General features: G+C 42.5%; 1 protein-coding gene across 23 annotated transcripts in view; it reads right to left on the reverse strand.

The window, feature by feature from the left end:
• The window catches only part of DST (dystonin), a 744,334-nt gene that overhangs the window by 648,640 nt on the left and 79,764 nt on the right, over positions 1-15,930 (reverse strand). The gene's annotated exons all lie outside the window — the stretch shown is intronic.

The following is a 15,930-nucleotide window of genomic DNA, read 5'->3' on the forward strand; positions in this document are numbered from 1 at the left end:
AGATGTGGTATGATCAGACCATGTTCCTGCACGGTCAGACACATTCATTACACAGTACACAGCAGGGGCACATTTATAAGATTATCTCAGCACAGGAACATTTTTTTCAAAACACATCTAATTGTGGAACTTAGTATTATTCAAAGATCTATTGATTAAAATGCTGATTAAAATGAACTTTTGTTAGTGGGAAAACCCCTTTAAGGCCTTTACTGGCAGTCAAGCAATGGAGGACTTTGATACATGGGATGGAGCATTGTCCTGCATAAAAATCATGGTTTTCTTGAAAGATGCAGACTTTTTCCTGTAACACTGCTTTTCGAAAGTGTCTTCTAAAAACTAGCAGTAGGCTTGGGAGTTGATTTAGAATCCATCTTCAACCCGAAAAGGTTAAACTAACTTATCTTTAATAATACTAGCCCATAGCAGTACCCCACCTTCACCTGCTTGAGTCAAAGTGAAGGTCTCTGACAGTGACTGATCCAGCCAAGGGCCCATCCATCTGGTGCATATAGAGTCACTCTCATCTCATCAGTCCATAAAACCTTTGAAAATCTGTCTTCAGATATTTTTTGGCCCATTCATGACGTTTTAATTTCTGTGTCTTGTTCAGTGATAATTGGGTTTTAGCCATCCTTACATTGGCCATGTCTCTAAACACTGAACACCTTGTACTTCTAGTCACAACATGGAGGTAGCAGTTCTGGAATATGACAGCACCGGAGGATGATGGGTTCTTGGTCGCTTCATGTTTGATTCTTCTCAAATCTTTGGCAGTTAATGTGCGTCCTTTTTTCTCAACACGTTTTATGCGACCCTGTTGACTATTTGCAACAAGACTTTTGATGGTTCTGTGATCACGCCCCAATATCTTAGCAATTTCAAGAGTGTTTCATCCCTCTGTAAGACTTATAACAATTTTGGACTTTTCAGAGTCAGTACAATGTCTTTTTTGGCTCATTTTGCCTGAAGAAAACAAGCTGCCTAATAATTTTGCACACCATGGTAAAGAGTGGTGATATTCTTAGACCCCAACCTTCCTCATTGCACAAATACACATCACCTGATCGGCTTCATCTAATAAGCATTCAAGTTTATACAGCGCCGCAGTTGGAAAATATGAACAAAAATGATGATATGGTCAAAATACTTACCTAATAATTGTGCACACAGTGTAGAACCCATGAATGAAACCCTGCTGGCGTCACTACAACCTCTGTGTGCAGACATACTGCAGGCTGCCATAAATACAGTCAACATTCTGCAGGACAAAAGCAACAAACCTTGATTTTCCTTAGCTTGCCAGGTTTTATATCTCAAAATGAAGTAATGCAGGTCTCTGTGATAGAGTAAAATAGTCTGTATTTGGAGACCAGAATAGTGCAAGTAGTATCAGCTCCTGCAGCCATCCGCGATGCGGGTGAAAACACACAGCCAGTCACATTAGTAAATGATGTCTATCACAAATCATATGCAATTCTTTTCATTGTGAATGGTGTAGTATGTGTTATCTACTGAATATAGAGCTGTTATCTGTCATTCCAAACCTGTTTGTGAGGAGAATGCTATGGACAGAAGATATGAGTTCAGTATCAGGCTTAGTGGCCAGGGTGAAAATTGGAAGATTTTGTTTTTTTTTAAAGGTGTGGAAAATTAAAAATATGTATATATATATATATATATATATATATATATATATATATATATATATATATATATACACATATATATATATAAAATACATTTAGCCTAAAAATATGATTTAAACTACGGTATGTCATTTTCTGATGGCTCATTTCCTTTAAAAAATTGTCACAACAGACCCTGTAAGGAACATTGAAAATAACCATGGGCTCTTCTCCACCCTCTGGACATGAACCCTGATCCTAGCATTGAGTGATAGGGCTCGCTCAAACTAGCGTATAAATCGGATGAGTGCAATCTGCTTAAAAATCGGATAGCACTTGGTTCAATGTTATTCTATGGGGCAGTGCAGATCTGCGATTATTTTATCATGCCAAATCGGCCTTAAGAAAAAATTGCAGCATACTGCGAGTGCCTCCAATATTCGGATCGCACTCACCCATACAAGTTTATGGGTGTGTGTGAAACATCGGACTACACTGGAGAAATTAAGTTTTCAATCTTCTCCGCTCTCATGTGAGGGAATCGGATCACACTAAGGTGACACTGACTCTGACAGAGTCTGATCTGAGTGACATTAGCATAATTGTCCGATTCTCTCCCATGATGGCTGTGGGACCCCAGCCGTGTGAAAAGTTACAGCTTTCAGACCTGATCTGAGCCAGGGAATGACACCAGATTGCAGTAGCTGCAGGAATGTGTGACTGTAAATAATGTATAAATACAGAAGACTATCTAGGCAGCTCTTTTTTTCCTGGTTGTCTGCAAATAAAACAAGCAATAATGCTCTTTTCCAGGGTGACTCAGCTCAGCCGTGCCTGTGCAGCATACTGAAGAGTCATTGCCGCTGACCTGGCCACAGGGTATGACGACATGGCCTGGCTCCCATAACTGCATGTCTCATATTTCTCACATCTTCATCTCTGGAGAAAAGCAGATTTCACTAGGATTTACCCAAACTAACAACTTCTGAGCAGCTGCTCTTTAAAGAGATCTGTAGTGTTAGAAGTAGGCAGTTTGGTTACTAAATAATAAAACGGAAGGAAACTTACTAACAGTCAGTTTTTCAATAAATTATATTAAAAAATAATCAATCAGTATCTTAGTCTGAGTACATTCCCCCTGAGCATTATAACTTAGGTGCATAGCTCGCTACAATGTGCTCACATAAATAGGTGGAGAGCTTAAAGGGACTTTACAGCTGAAAAAAAAAAAAAAACATCTTTAGAGCTGCTCAAAATTGTTCTGAGCAGCACAGATTGCAGCTACTCACCGCTCCACATTTAGTGTTTCCACCGAGTCCTCGGCTTTTACTGACAAGACATCATTTGATCCTGGAGCCTTCATTGCTGAGTGTCATGTTATTTTGGCTTACTTGGGCATCTGACCGTCCCCTACCGCAGCTTGTGTTGATTAACTCTTTCTGTGCCTCACTCTGTTTCTCTGCAGCAATGCCTTCCAAAGGCTGTTTATAAGGCTGGTTTCACACGTCCGGTAACGGAAAAAACGTTACCGGAGATATCCGTGTCCCGTGTGTCCGTGTGTGTCACACATGTGGCAACCGTGTGCCGCCAGTGTGCCACATCAGGATCACATGGACGGTGCCTGGGAATCAGCGCTACTGTTACCACTGTTTTCAAGTGCCGGGTGCTGAACACTGCCCTCATCATGGTTCCCTGCCGGCACTGCGATCAGTACCAGCAGGGACAATGATGAGGGAAGTAGTAGTCTGCTTCTGCAGTGTCCCTGTAAAAATAAGAATAAAACAATAAAATCCATATACTCACCTGTAATAAGTGTCCTTCCGGTTGTAATCCATACGACCACTGTTGCAGAGGAGTCGGGGAGAATAAGCCGCTCCAGAGCGGCAGCTCAGGAGCGGTGTCCTATCACTCAGGAGCGCAGCTCCGGAGCCGCTCATTCTGCCTGGCTCCTCTGCAGTCGGGGTCGCATGGATTACAGCAGGGGACATCTGTGGACAGGAGAGTATATGGATTTTATAATTTTATTCTTATTTTTACAGTTGGACACTGCGAGATCAGACTACCACTACCCTCATCATTGTCCCTGCTGGTGCAGTGTTCAGCACCGGCAATTGGGAACAGCGCTAACTGTAGCGCTGATTCCCAGGCGACGGTCCGTGTCACACTGATGACACACGTATGTCATCTGTTTGTGTTCAGCGTGAGGCACTTTTGCGGACCGTTCATCCGCAAAACAAATGATATGTCAGCATGTGGAGCACACAGTCACACGGTCCATGAAAACACTCTGGGATGTGAACAGACCCATTCATTTGAATGGGTCTGCGTGTGTCAGTGTCTCCGGTACGTGTGGAAACTGTCACCACACGTACTGGTAACACGGACGTGTGAAAGAGCCCTTACAGCCGGTTCAGAAGTCGGAGAAACTATGTCCGAGCACGGACCGCAATGCACAGACTGGCTGCAGGTCTCCCGACCCCACTGTGACAGCTTCATATACGTCTATGAGGTTGTGACATTCATCAGGGAGAGCCACGGCCAGTCTGTGCATTGAGGTGCATCCTCGGAGGTCTGAAGCAGCCCCTAGGCTAAGTTCACAAGAGCGTATATAAAATAGCCCAATTTTTCATTCAGAAAAAAAGAACGATTTTTCATCTGAATTGTCATCCATACGGCATCGACATGACATCAATTTTTATAAATCAGCAGTTATTAACATTTACAAGATCAAATAAAGTTTACCTCGTTAAAGAATTGCAAGGTATCTGTAAAAAACGGATGTGATACGGTTGATCCGTACGGGATCTGATTCTTTTTGTGCGCCCACAGACTTGAATAGGTGAGTATCATCCAATATATGGAGAAGACTAGTGCATCCTGTGCTTTTTTTCACGTGGACATTCGGTTTGTGGAAAAAATAAAAAAGATAATCTGAACAGCCTTATTGAACTACATTAGTTTAGATGCTTTAAAGGGGTATTCCCATGTCCAAGATCCTATCCCAGTATGTAGTAGGTGTAATAATAATATCAAATATAGAAAATACTTCCAATTAGAAATTGTAGTATATTTCTTCAGACTCGCTATGTCGCTTACCCCATGTGCAGGGCATTGCAGTAGCTTAGGTATCCATGGTGAAAACCACTCATATAGTGACAGTTAGTTGTTAGTGATCATAACCATGGATACCTAGGCCACTGCAATGCCCTGCACATGGGGTAAGCGACATAGCTTATTAGAAGAAATATACTACAGTTCTAACTGGAGGTATTTGCTAATATTATTATTATTACACCTATTTCATACTGAAATAGGATAGTGGAGATGGAATTATCCCTTTAACTGTTTTTTTTTACGGACAGCACTTGGACCGAAAATACGGTCATGCAAACGTAGCCTAATTGTGATATCATCAAATGTCTGCTATACAACCAGCTGGTTCATGCAAATGGAGCCAAGTTGGTACCATTCAGTGTCTGCCTGTAGCCACTTATGTTCCTGCCTGATTGCCTATGCTTTAGCTCACTCTTTTTCTTGTAAATTTCAATAAAGTCCCAGCACTCAGTTTCTAGAGAATTTGTCTTTCATTCAATTAGCAAATAGGACGCGCTTCAGCCAATTCCAGCTTTCCTCAGCAATTGTTGATGAACTCTTGGAATTGGTACTAGAAACGCGTCCTATTTGCTGATTGGATCAAAGACAAATTCTTGAGAACGTGAGTGCTGGGACTTCATAGATATGTACTATTTCGCATCTCCACGAGCAGCACCCTGACAGTGCACTCTTGGATTCTACACTCCATTTTCCCAGACTCTGCCTTTTCCTTAGCGCCTTGATTTTGTCTGCTGATACCTGTAGTTCTACACCCCTATCCTGACCTCAGCCTGCTGATGACTTTTCTCCTGCTTTGTCCTATGGATAATGCCTGTGACTTGTAGTTTTACTCAACTGGCAGACATTTTCAGATGATACATAGAAGCCACCACTGATGAAGAGATAGGAATGTCCCAAAAATAATTAACAAATTAAAAAAAAAAAGTTTACAATCAAACTTTTAAATAAATGGTCATTTTCTGATGGTCCATTATCTGTAGTACTGAGCGTGTCTACTTGTTCTGATTTATTGTACATTTGTGGAATTATGAAAAAGGGGCAGATGCAAAGATTTATTTTACCGATAAAGAACATGTAAACTATAAGCGAGGATCTCTGTGCCCTTCCTTCTATGTCCCCATCCAGAACAAGCTGACACAAACTTGTGCATTTTTCATGGTGCTGAAATCTGCTGACTCTTGGCAGTAATACATCCACACCATACACTACTGGAGAGCCCTGTAACCCCCTAAGGCGCCTGTAAGGAGCAAAGTGATAACTGATGGTTAATGCGAAAACTGATGGTTAATACTACTATCACGGCCACGGTCATGTATGGCCTATACACAACAGAGCAAATAACATTTATACTGTAGGAATTTAAGAATCTTAGCGTTCACATAATATAGTGTGAATTTCAGATTTGGGTTTTTAATGATTCATCCATTAATTCATTATGCATTGCTTTGCTTGTGGCATTTATTCTCAGTTACAGTATTTCAATTAATCTTGCAACATACAAAAGCATTGAGGCTGCAGCTTTAGATCGTTCCTTCCCTTAAGATCACATTAGTTTCTTTACTTCTTTTCTTCTGGCTCAGAAATCGTGAGGTATTGGAAAAGTAATGGGACCGTTAAGAGACTTTACCTCTCTCCACGGAAGCAAGTTACCTCTACCTATTATGACATTTCTATAGCCTCTCCTCTGTCATTAATCAGGCAACACACGACTCTAAGCCTATAGCCCATCCTTCACGTCTAACTTCTGCAGTAGTGGTTATATAAAGTATAATGGGAATGAGTTTGGTGGGATATAAAACTACAGGGTGAGTTCTATAAAGGGAGTCTGCCACCCCAAAACACACTTTAAAGTAACTTGTTAGGTCCCCTTGCACTTCTAAACTGCACCCATGGCCGTTTAGTCCTTTATTCAGGGATTCCAGTAAAGTCTTATTGTTTTATACAACTTCATATATATGAGTAAATTTAACTCACATACATCAGCTTAATGTATGCTAATGAACCAGGACTAGTCTGGAAAGGCGTTTACTCACTGAGCCTAGAAAGGGTTAGATACTGCAGTCACTGCACCGCTGGTATCTTCACGCTATGCTCTCCTGGCATAGGTTTCCCTGTCAGAGCTCTGCTCTGCAAGCAAGTAAACGCCTCACCAGACTATTCCTACTTCACAGCCAGCTGATGTATTTAAATGGATGTTACCCTAATATATGCAGCTGTATAAAACAATAAAATAATTTCTGGAATACCTGAATAACGGACTGAAAAAATCAAGTGTCATGGACGTAGTTTAACCCTAGAACGCATACCTGGGGCCTCGCAGGCCTGCCCTGTTAATTGTTTTCTATTTTCTGCAAGATTACTTTAGTTAGAATTTTGAAACTCTAGGTATTCCTCAGCTATATAGTTGTTTGTCATTCTTGTTTCAGTTATTCCATGTTATTTGCACACGGGCCTAAAAGGCCCCAGGTTTGTGAAAAAGTAGATTTTTATGGTCATGCGTTCTAGGGTTAAAAGCATTGAAGCACCTAACAGGTTCCCTATAAACTAATCAGATCGTCATATAAAGGAAGTAGTCCCTATAGAAATTATGCCTCTAGTCCAGAGGACTCAAACAGGCGGCCACCATCAGCCCCTGAGGCTCCGTTGTACGGCCCTCGAGCCCCTGAGTCAATCACGTCCAACGAGCCAGGGTCCACCCGACATCACTTATATTCAACTGAATGTGGGTCCTTGGACGCACATTCAATTGAGATGTATTGCGGCACAGAGACCAGCTCTCTGCACTACAATACCAATACCAATCCCTCACCAATCAGAGGACAGCAGCTGACATCGGCATCCCAGCGGCACATGACATCATTGCTAAGTGCCCCGGCAGTGGAGGAGGAAGAGGAAGCTATTTGCCGAGGGAGCAAGGTCGGATGAGAAGAATTTTTTTTTTGCATATGTAAAGAGCAGCAGAATGGGGGACATTGTTGCAAGAAGGGGACAAGGATGAGGAAATTACTATAAGATGGGACCAGGATGGGAAGATTACTATAAGATGGGACCAGGGTGGAGACATTACTATAAGATGGGACCAGGATGGTGACATTACTATGAAATGGGACCAGGATGGGGACATTACAACATTACAATTAGAGCGGACCAGGATGGGGACATTACTACAGGGCAGGGGACATTATTACAGGTCAGGAGACATTATTAAAAGCTGAGGGACATCATTAAAGAAAAGGTCACATTATTACAGGATAGGGAACATTATTACAGGTTGATGGACATTATTAGAGGACATTGAACATTATTACAAGCTTGGGATATTATTAAAATACAGGGGACACTATTACAGGAAGGGGACATTATTACAAGTTTGTGAACATTATTAAAGGGTGATGGACATTATTACAGGGCGAGGGACATTATTACAGGGCAGGGGACATTATTACAGGACATGGGACATTATTACAGGATTGGGGACATTACTATAGGATAGAGGACATTATTCCAGGCTCAAGGACATTATTACAAAACAGCGGACATTATTACAGGCTGAAGGACATTACTACAAAACAGGGGACATTATTACAGGATGGGGGTCAGATTTACTATATGGGGCTAATTGTAAATGTATATTACTGTATGGGGCCAACTGAGGGTAAAAAAAAAAAGAAAACATTTAAAAAAATGTAAAATGAAGAATGAAAAAATAATGGAATAATATTTGGCCACTAAAAATGCTATTTTATGTAAAAATTGAAGTAAAAGAGAAGAGCTGTACCATAACCCATATCATAAAAACCTTTAAAAAGAATAAAAAACACGGCAAAAAATATGATCAAAAAGTCATATAGAAACATAATGGTATCAGTGAAAAAGTAATCTTCTCCCGCAAAGAACGTCTCCCTTTGTAAAGGACATATTGATATTCATGCTATAGCTACTCCATTTTTGCAGCTTGCTCCTAAAATCATGTTATTATTACTATATACATTCTTTCATTCTTTTATCTTGCTTCACACGCAATTTTCTCACAAGTGCTTTTTCTCTCAAGAACATTCTATGAGATACCCTGCTCCTGTTATCTAACTAGTCTGAGCCGGGATGTGTAACCTTGTGACTTTCCATCATGCACCGAACTAACGATAATATGACCATATGTGTGTTTCCGTAATAATTGTACTAACATTGGTTCAAGCCTGTAGTATGGCTGTAGGTGATTGGCTATTGATATACTCAAAACAATATATAATGCTAAGTAGAAATAAACGGGGTTAGAGATTCTCAAATCCTCCCATACAGAGCTTTGTCTCCTTCTGGTTTCCTGATTGCAATCAACCTTGTAACATAATAATTTGACACTCACTTGGTCAACGGTGAAGGGTCATTGCTGCCCTCCCTCAACACCTTCATATTCAAATTTTTTCTATGTGAGGCCCATTTACCCGGCTGAATTTGAGACCCCTGCTCTAGTCTGTTTCTCAGCTATGATTATCCAGAAAACATTCTTCATTTATTATGCAAATGAGGGTGCTTTGTGCATCCTTGTTGTGGCCAAGATGTTGGTGCACTGTGCCTCTCCTCCTCTTTGTTGATGGATATTACTAATTTGTCCAAAAAAACGCTGCCTGAACGGAAAACTCAGCCATGCACAAATACACTGACACTGCAGGAGACTAGCGCACACAGTATCAGTGCAGCACAAAATGGATAAGGAAGTGTGTCCACTCAGCTCCTGCAATGACACTGTGTGTACTTGGTTCCTGAGGTGTCAGTGTGTTGATGTACAGCTGAGTTTCCAGTTCAGGCAATATTCGTTCTCATCTGTAAATTGCACAAGTCCACACTCACAGCCAGGTTCACCGTCTTCATGTAACTTGCCAGGGTGTAAGAGACTAGTACCCCACCCAGGGCTACCACCCCGCGCCATGTTATACTTGGCGTAGTCATCAGAATCGAGTCTTGCACCAGGAAGAATGAAGGAATGCAGGGAAGACTCGAGTTGCATGGAGAATGGCGCCGGTCTAAGATGGTGCCGAGTACAAACTTTAAGATGGCGGTTAGTGGCGCAGTACAACGAGATGGTCCCACCCAACTTGGCTGTAGAAGATATGAGATGGCACAAAAAAACATCCAGACCTCTAGAAGTTTCGCCTACTGAGAGGAGTGTCATATCTGGAAGTACCAGCCCACAGTGGGAAGTGCCCGGCTCAGTAAGGTGAAGTGGAAGGAAAAGGCCCGCCCAGTAATGTGTGACTCAAGAAACCGGGCGGAGGTGTTAACCAGACTGGATAATGATCCAAAGAGGACCCCACCCAGCGAAAGGCCGTATAGTGATGTAGGACGCAGAGCGGTGTAAAGGCAGGCGCCATTTGACAGTTGAAAGTCAGAGAGAACACAACCCCACATGGCCGACAGTCGAGAGTTGCCAGGAAGCATGGCGGAGCCAGACCGCTCGCTCCAAGGAATGTAGGTGGGGTGTAGAAGACTCAGGGCTGGCCAGCTGCCATGCAGGAGAAGCAGGAGCCTGCTCTGGGGGTCCAGAACGAGATGACTCCACTCGCATGCCGGGACCAGAGGGAAGAATGCGGTCCTCATCTCCGGGCTGCCTAGGAACTGAGGAGGGTAGTTCAAGAGTCCAGCAGCTTGTCAGTGACCTAAGGGGTCTGGGCCCGTCAACGGCGGAGAGAAGGCGGGTCACTACCTAAGCCAGGGAGATGTTGAAAGGTCTCTTGGCCAAACGTTTCAAAGAGCTGGCTTCCCATGGAGAAGTCGCCAGTTATGACCCACAGTGGGGGCCCAGGTTCATTCACGAGTTCATGACAGGTCATCATGTCTTTGGAGGTGCAATGTAGGTGCCGGCATAGGAGCGTTGTAGAATGCCCGAGCCGTTGCACAGGTCGGTCATAATCCAGGTCATGGCTGGGGCATTAATGTCCACATGTCTGGGGCTCTGATGGCATTAAGGGCAGTGCTGCAATTTGAGCAGGCACAAGGAGAAGAAAGTACAGGGGGAAGGGAGAGATTGTCACCGTGTTCCCTAGAGAAGGAGAAAGAAAAGACCCCCTGGATAAAAGAAAAATAAGGAGTCAGAAGCTGGTAAAAGCCCATGTAGTGCATCTTGCACCTTTGACCGGAGCAGTTTAACATTCCTGGAGGGCTAAAAGATTCAGCGTTTTTATGACCCACATGTCCAGGACTCTCTACAGTGATATCCACGGATGGCTGAAGTTGTTTATCCCCCCCAGTTTTGTTGCGCTCGTTGTGCTTCCCCCTGCTGGATTGAGAGACGTTGCAGCAACGGAAGGCTCCTATACCCTCATTTAAGGGCTGAACTCAATCCAGGATGGATGTTGCACATAAGAGACTGTATGCCTGTCTAATGGACAGGGGTGGAGTTAAAAGACTGTGTCCCCATCCTAAGGATTGATAGGGGGACAATGGACTGTGCCCTTGACATAAAGGGCTACCCTTAAAGGGATGGATTTTGCCCTGTGGTGCCGGCTTTAGGACCCTTGCTAAAAGGGGCCAAATCAACCTGAATGACTGGTGCTGGGTTAGAGAGAAAGGTAAAAAAAAAGAGACAAGGATGGTCGCGGTTCCGGAATCCTAATCAAGTAGGACTGGGTTTGTCTTGTTTTCGGAAAAGAAAAGGACTCCATATTGCTTAACTTTATGTGGGTGTGGCGAACTGTTTGGTGTTTTTCAGGTTTCGAATGGCCAAGGACGGCCATCGTTAAGGAAGAGGGAAATGTAAGGATATGGACATACTGTCCACGTCCCCCCTTGAAGAACACCCATATTGCTGTATTGTATAATGTGAATTGTGATATGCGTAAATACTGCTTGTCTTGTGTCCTGCCCGACAGTAGGGAGAGTTAGAGTTAATAGCTGTAACTGGCCATGAGTGGGAGGGAATAAAGTGAAGGGACAGAGACAGTTTCCTGTCAGGAAGACAGTTAGGGCCCAGCATCTAACAAAAGCGGACCTACTGTATGGTCTGACTAGTGAGCAGAGCTGCATAACATGGCACACTGGTAATGCCCCCTTTCATTTAAAGTAAGTTCTGGAGGCAGATTCTCAGGGAGATCTATATCCCGTCCATAGATCTTAAGAGCTCATTTACATATTATGAAATAGTGGATTACTCTGAAATAAAATATCGGCTCACAGATATCATTGTATAATTTTATTACATTTTCTATGGTCTGCATGCCCAATTAGACGGCTTACGAGGGTTGATCCTACTGACAGATTCCTTTTAAATAAATGCACAAGCTAATTAATTTTATTGCTAATGATTATTTGTAAATGTTGAGAGGGACATAAGGGGGGTGCTATATAATGAGATGCTTGGGACACACTGCCTTGCAGAGAGGCTCCCAGCTGTCTTGTGTCTGCTGCTGGCTATGCCCCATACAATGTTAGCCAATGTATCAAAATTTTTTAGCCATCCCCAAACCACTGCCAACCACAATTTTCCCCAAAATACAGAATTTGTTAAATATTCATTTCCTGGTTCTCTTAACTACATTCTTTTGTACCAGTTACACATGACTAGTCACTGGTAACTTCTTCCCATAGACATAGAATTGCTCAACATAGAAGGAACAAATTGAATATTTGGCAACAATCCCAATTTAGCCATGAAATCTTGCAGCCCGAACCATAAAAGGTTAGGGCCAAGCTAACCCTGCCAAAAAGTGATGTTTTGGGGCATCCTTGACTGGTCCAGGGACCAGTTTTGGACATTTAAAATATTGGTAAGTAGATTGATATAGAAGGGAGAAAAAGTAACAGCTCTTACAGTATATTATTGTCAATGACATATTTTATATGTCTATGAGTCTATACAAGACCTGCTGTCCAATAATTAGTTTACTGTGGGACGGGCAGATCTTTACATCTCAAACTACCCACTAGTGTCCTGTCAGATGAATATGTAGGGGGGTAGAAGAAGACGTCAGGTCGAGAAGAAGTTAATGTAAACAGTGTTATATGTGAACCAATTATTGAACCTGTTCTACGCCCGGGTGGCGAGCATTTTTATTGGTATATGGCCCCCTATCCTGGCATATGTTCCCCAATCCTGGTCCCTCATCCTGATATATGCTCCCACATCCTGGTATATGCTCCCCCATCCTGGTATATGCTCCCCCATCCTGGTATTTGTGCCCCTATCCTGGTATTTGTGCCCCTATCCTGGTATTTGCGCCCCCTTCCTGGTATATGCTCCCCCATCCTGGTCCCCCATCCTGATATTTGTGCCCCCATACTGGGATATGCTCCCCATCCTGGTCCACTATCCTGTTATATGTCCCCCCCAATCCTGGTATATGCTCTCCCATCCTGGTATATGCTCCCCCATCCATTCATAAATTAAATAAAAAAACAATCCTACTCATGTTTCCATCGATCCCCTACAGCGTGTCGCCTAGGTTATTTTACTAAAATGGCGCTGGAATCACTGTCAGGAACGACCCCGGTAGGATCATACAATATCCCACTGCTGCCACCAATTTGTCAGGTACGGCACCGGCGGGATCATACAATATCCCACTGCTGCCGTCAATTTGTCAGGGATTCGGCACACGCACGATCCCGATTACTCACTATGTAGCTATCGACAAGCAAGCAGTGAGTGTATGGTGTACACACCTCCGAATTCCAATGCATGGAATATGTATATACGCCCCCGTAAGATCACTGCCAGCTTCACGATAGCCCAATTAAGATTATTCACTGCCATCATCAGTTTTAAAATATAAAACAGGCCTGATTGGAAGCCTGCTTTCTGGTAGCATATATGGCTTCGGGGGACGGATGATTACAGAGCACAAGAAACAGAACTATTACATTTTATATTTAATCCAAAAGGGAGGCAGTGTTTATGAAAAATATACAAAGATTTTACAAAGGGGGACAGTGCAATACAGAATATACAGTTATACAAAATAAAAAGGGATTAACAGCAGAAACTTACTAGACAGATCGCAGAAACGATTCAGTTTAGCTGGAGGGGAGGTGCTCCAATGGACCATTATCGAACGGGACCCCTTCTTATAGAATATACTATACTTATACCTCCCGGCATGAGTATGGATCTTTTATGCTAAAGGGGGGCCCTGCCCACACACTCCCTTGGGATGACCTCACGTAGGCTCGGCTCCACCCTTCATATTTTTATTAAAATCTCTATCTTCTACGATTGGCTTTTCTTTGGCTGCAAGCCATAATCATCAACATTAACAGAAATAAACACTTGAAATAGATCACTCTGTTTTTAATGACTCTATATAATATATGAGTTTCACTTTTTGCATTGAAGAACTGAAATAAATTAACTTTTTGATGATATTCTAGTTTAGTGACATGCACCGGTATGTCTCCTGCAGCCATTATACCGTGCACTTCTCCTCTACCCATTATACCGTATAGCGTATAAGTCACCTGTATCCATTATATCGTAACGTCGCTTGTACCCATTATACCGTGCACGTCTCCTGTACCCATTATACCATACATGTGTCCTGTAGCCATTATATCGTACATGTCCTGTAGCCATTATACCGTACATGTCTCCTGTACCAATTATACTGTGCATGTCTCCTGTACCCATTAGACCGTTTACGTCACCTGAGCTCATTATAGCATACCCATCTTCCATTCCTATACCCATTATACCGTACACATCTCCTGTACCCATTATACCGTATTGTCTCTTACACCCATTATACTGTATACATCTCCTGTACCCATTTTACAGTGCATGTCACCTCTTCCCATTATACAATGCAAAAAAAGTGAAAAATTCAAGCTCCAAAAAGTTATATTAAAAAATTCCAAGCTTTTATTACATCATTTTAAAATCTTATGAGGTCACAAGGTACATGAAAATTCACATAGCAATGCGTTTCCAATACCAACCAGCGTTCTTTGGAAATTTGCATTGATTCCACGTGTGACCACACGTTGTTTCTGGCTTCGACACCCTGAAATCCGTGGAGGGTGAGCTGACTTCCATTTGTTCTCTATTGCTATACTCATTATACAATACACGTCTCCTGTACCCATTATACCATACATGTGTCCTGTACCCATTATACCATACATGTCTCCTGTACCCATTATACCATACATGTCTCCTGTACCCATTATACCATACATGTCTCCTGTACCCATTATACCGTACATGACTCCTGTACGCATTATACAATACATGTCTCCTGTACAGAATATACAATACATGTCTCCTGTACCCATTATGCCATACATGTCTCCTGTACCCATTATACTGTATATTTCTCCTGTACCCATTATACCATACATGTCTCCTGTACCCATTATACCATACATGACTCCTGTACCCATTATACCATACATGACTCCAGTACCCATTATACCATACATGTCTCCTGTACCCATTATACCGTACATGACTCCTGTACCCATTATACCGTACATGTCTCCTGTACCCATTATACCATACATGTCTCCTGTACCCATTATACCACACGTCTCCTGTACCCATTATACCATACATGTCTCCTGTATCCATTATACCACACGTCTCCTGTACCCATTATACCATACATGTCTCCTGTACCCATTATACCACACATGTCTCCTGTACCCATTATACCATACACGTCTCCTGTACCCATTATACCATACATGTCTCCTGTACCCATTATACCATACATGTCTCCTGTACCCATTATACCACACGTCTCCTGTACCCATTACACCATACATGTCTCCTGTACCCATTATACCATACATGTCTCCTGTACCCATTATAACATACATGTCTCCTGTATCCATTATAACATACATGTCTCCTGTACCCATTATACCACACATGTCTCCTGTACCCATTATACCATACATGTCTCCTGAACCCATTATACCATACGTCTCCTGTACCCATTATACCATACATGTCTCCTGTACCCATTATACCATACATGTCTCCTGTACCCATTATACCACACATGTCTCCTGTACCCATTATACCATACATGTCTCCTGAACCCATTATACCATACGTCTCCTGTACCCATTATACCACACATGTCTCCTGTACCCATTATACCATACATGTCTCCTGAACCCATTATACCATACGTCTCCTGTACCCATTATACCATACATGTCTCCTGTACCCATTATACCATACATGTCTCCTGTA

The sequence above is a fragment of the Phyllobates terribilis genome, unplaced genomic scaffold (genome assembly GCF_046119375.1).
Source record: "Phyllobates terribilis strain yellow unplaced genomic scaffold, ASM4611937v1 Scaffold_3__8_contigs__length_932513732, whole genome shotgun sequence".
Classification (NCBI taxonomy): domain Eukaryota; kingdom Metazoa; phylum Chordata; class Amphibia; order Anura; family Dendrobatidae; genus Phyllobates; species Phyllobates terribilis.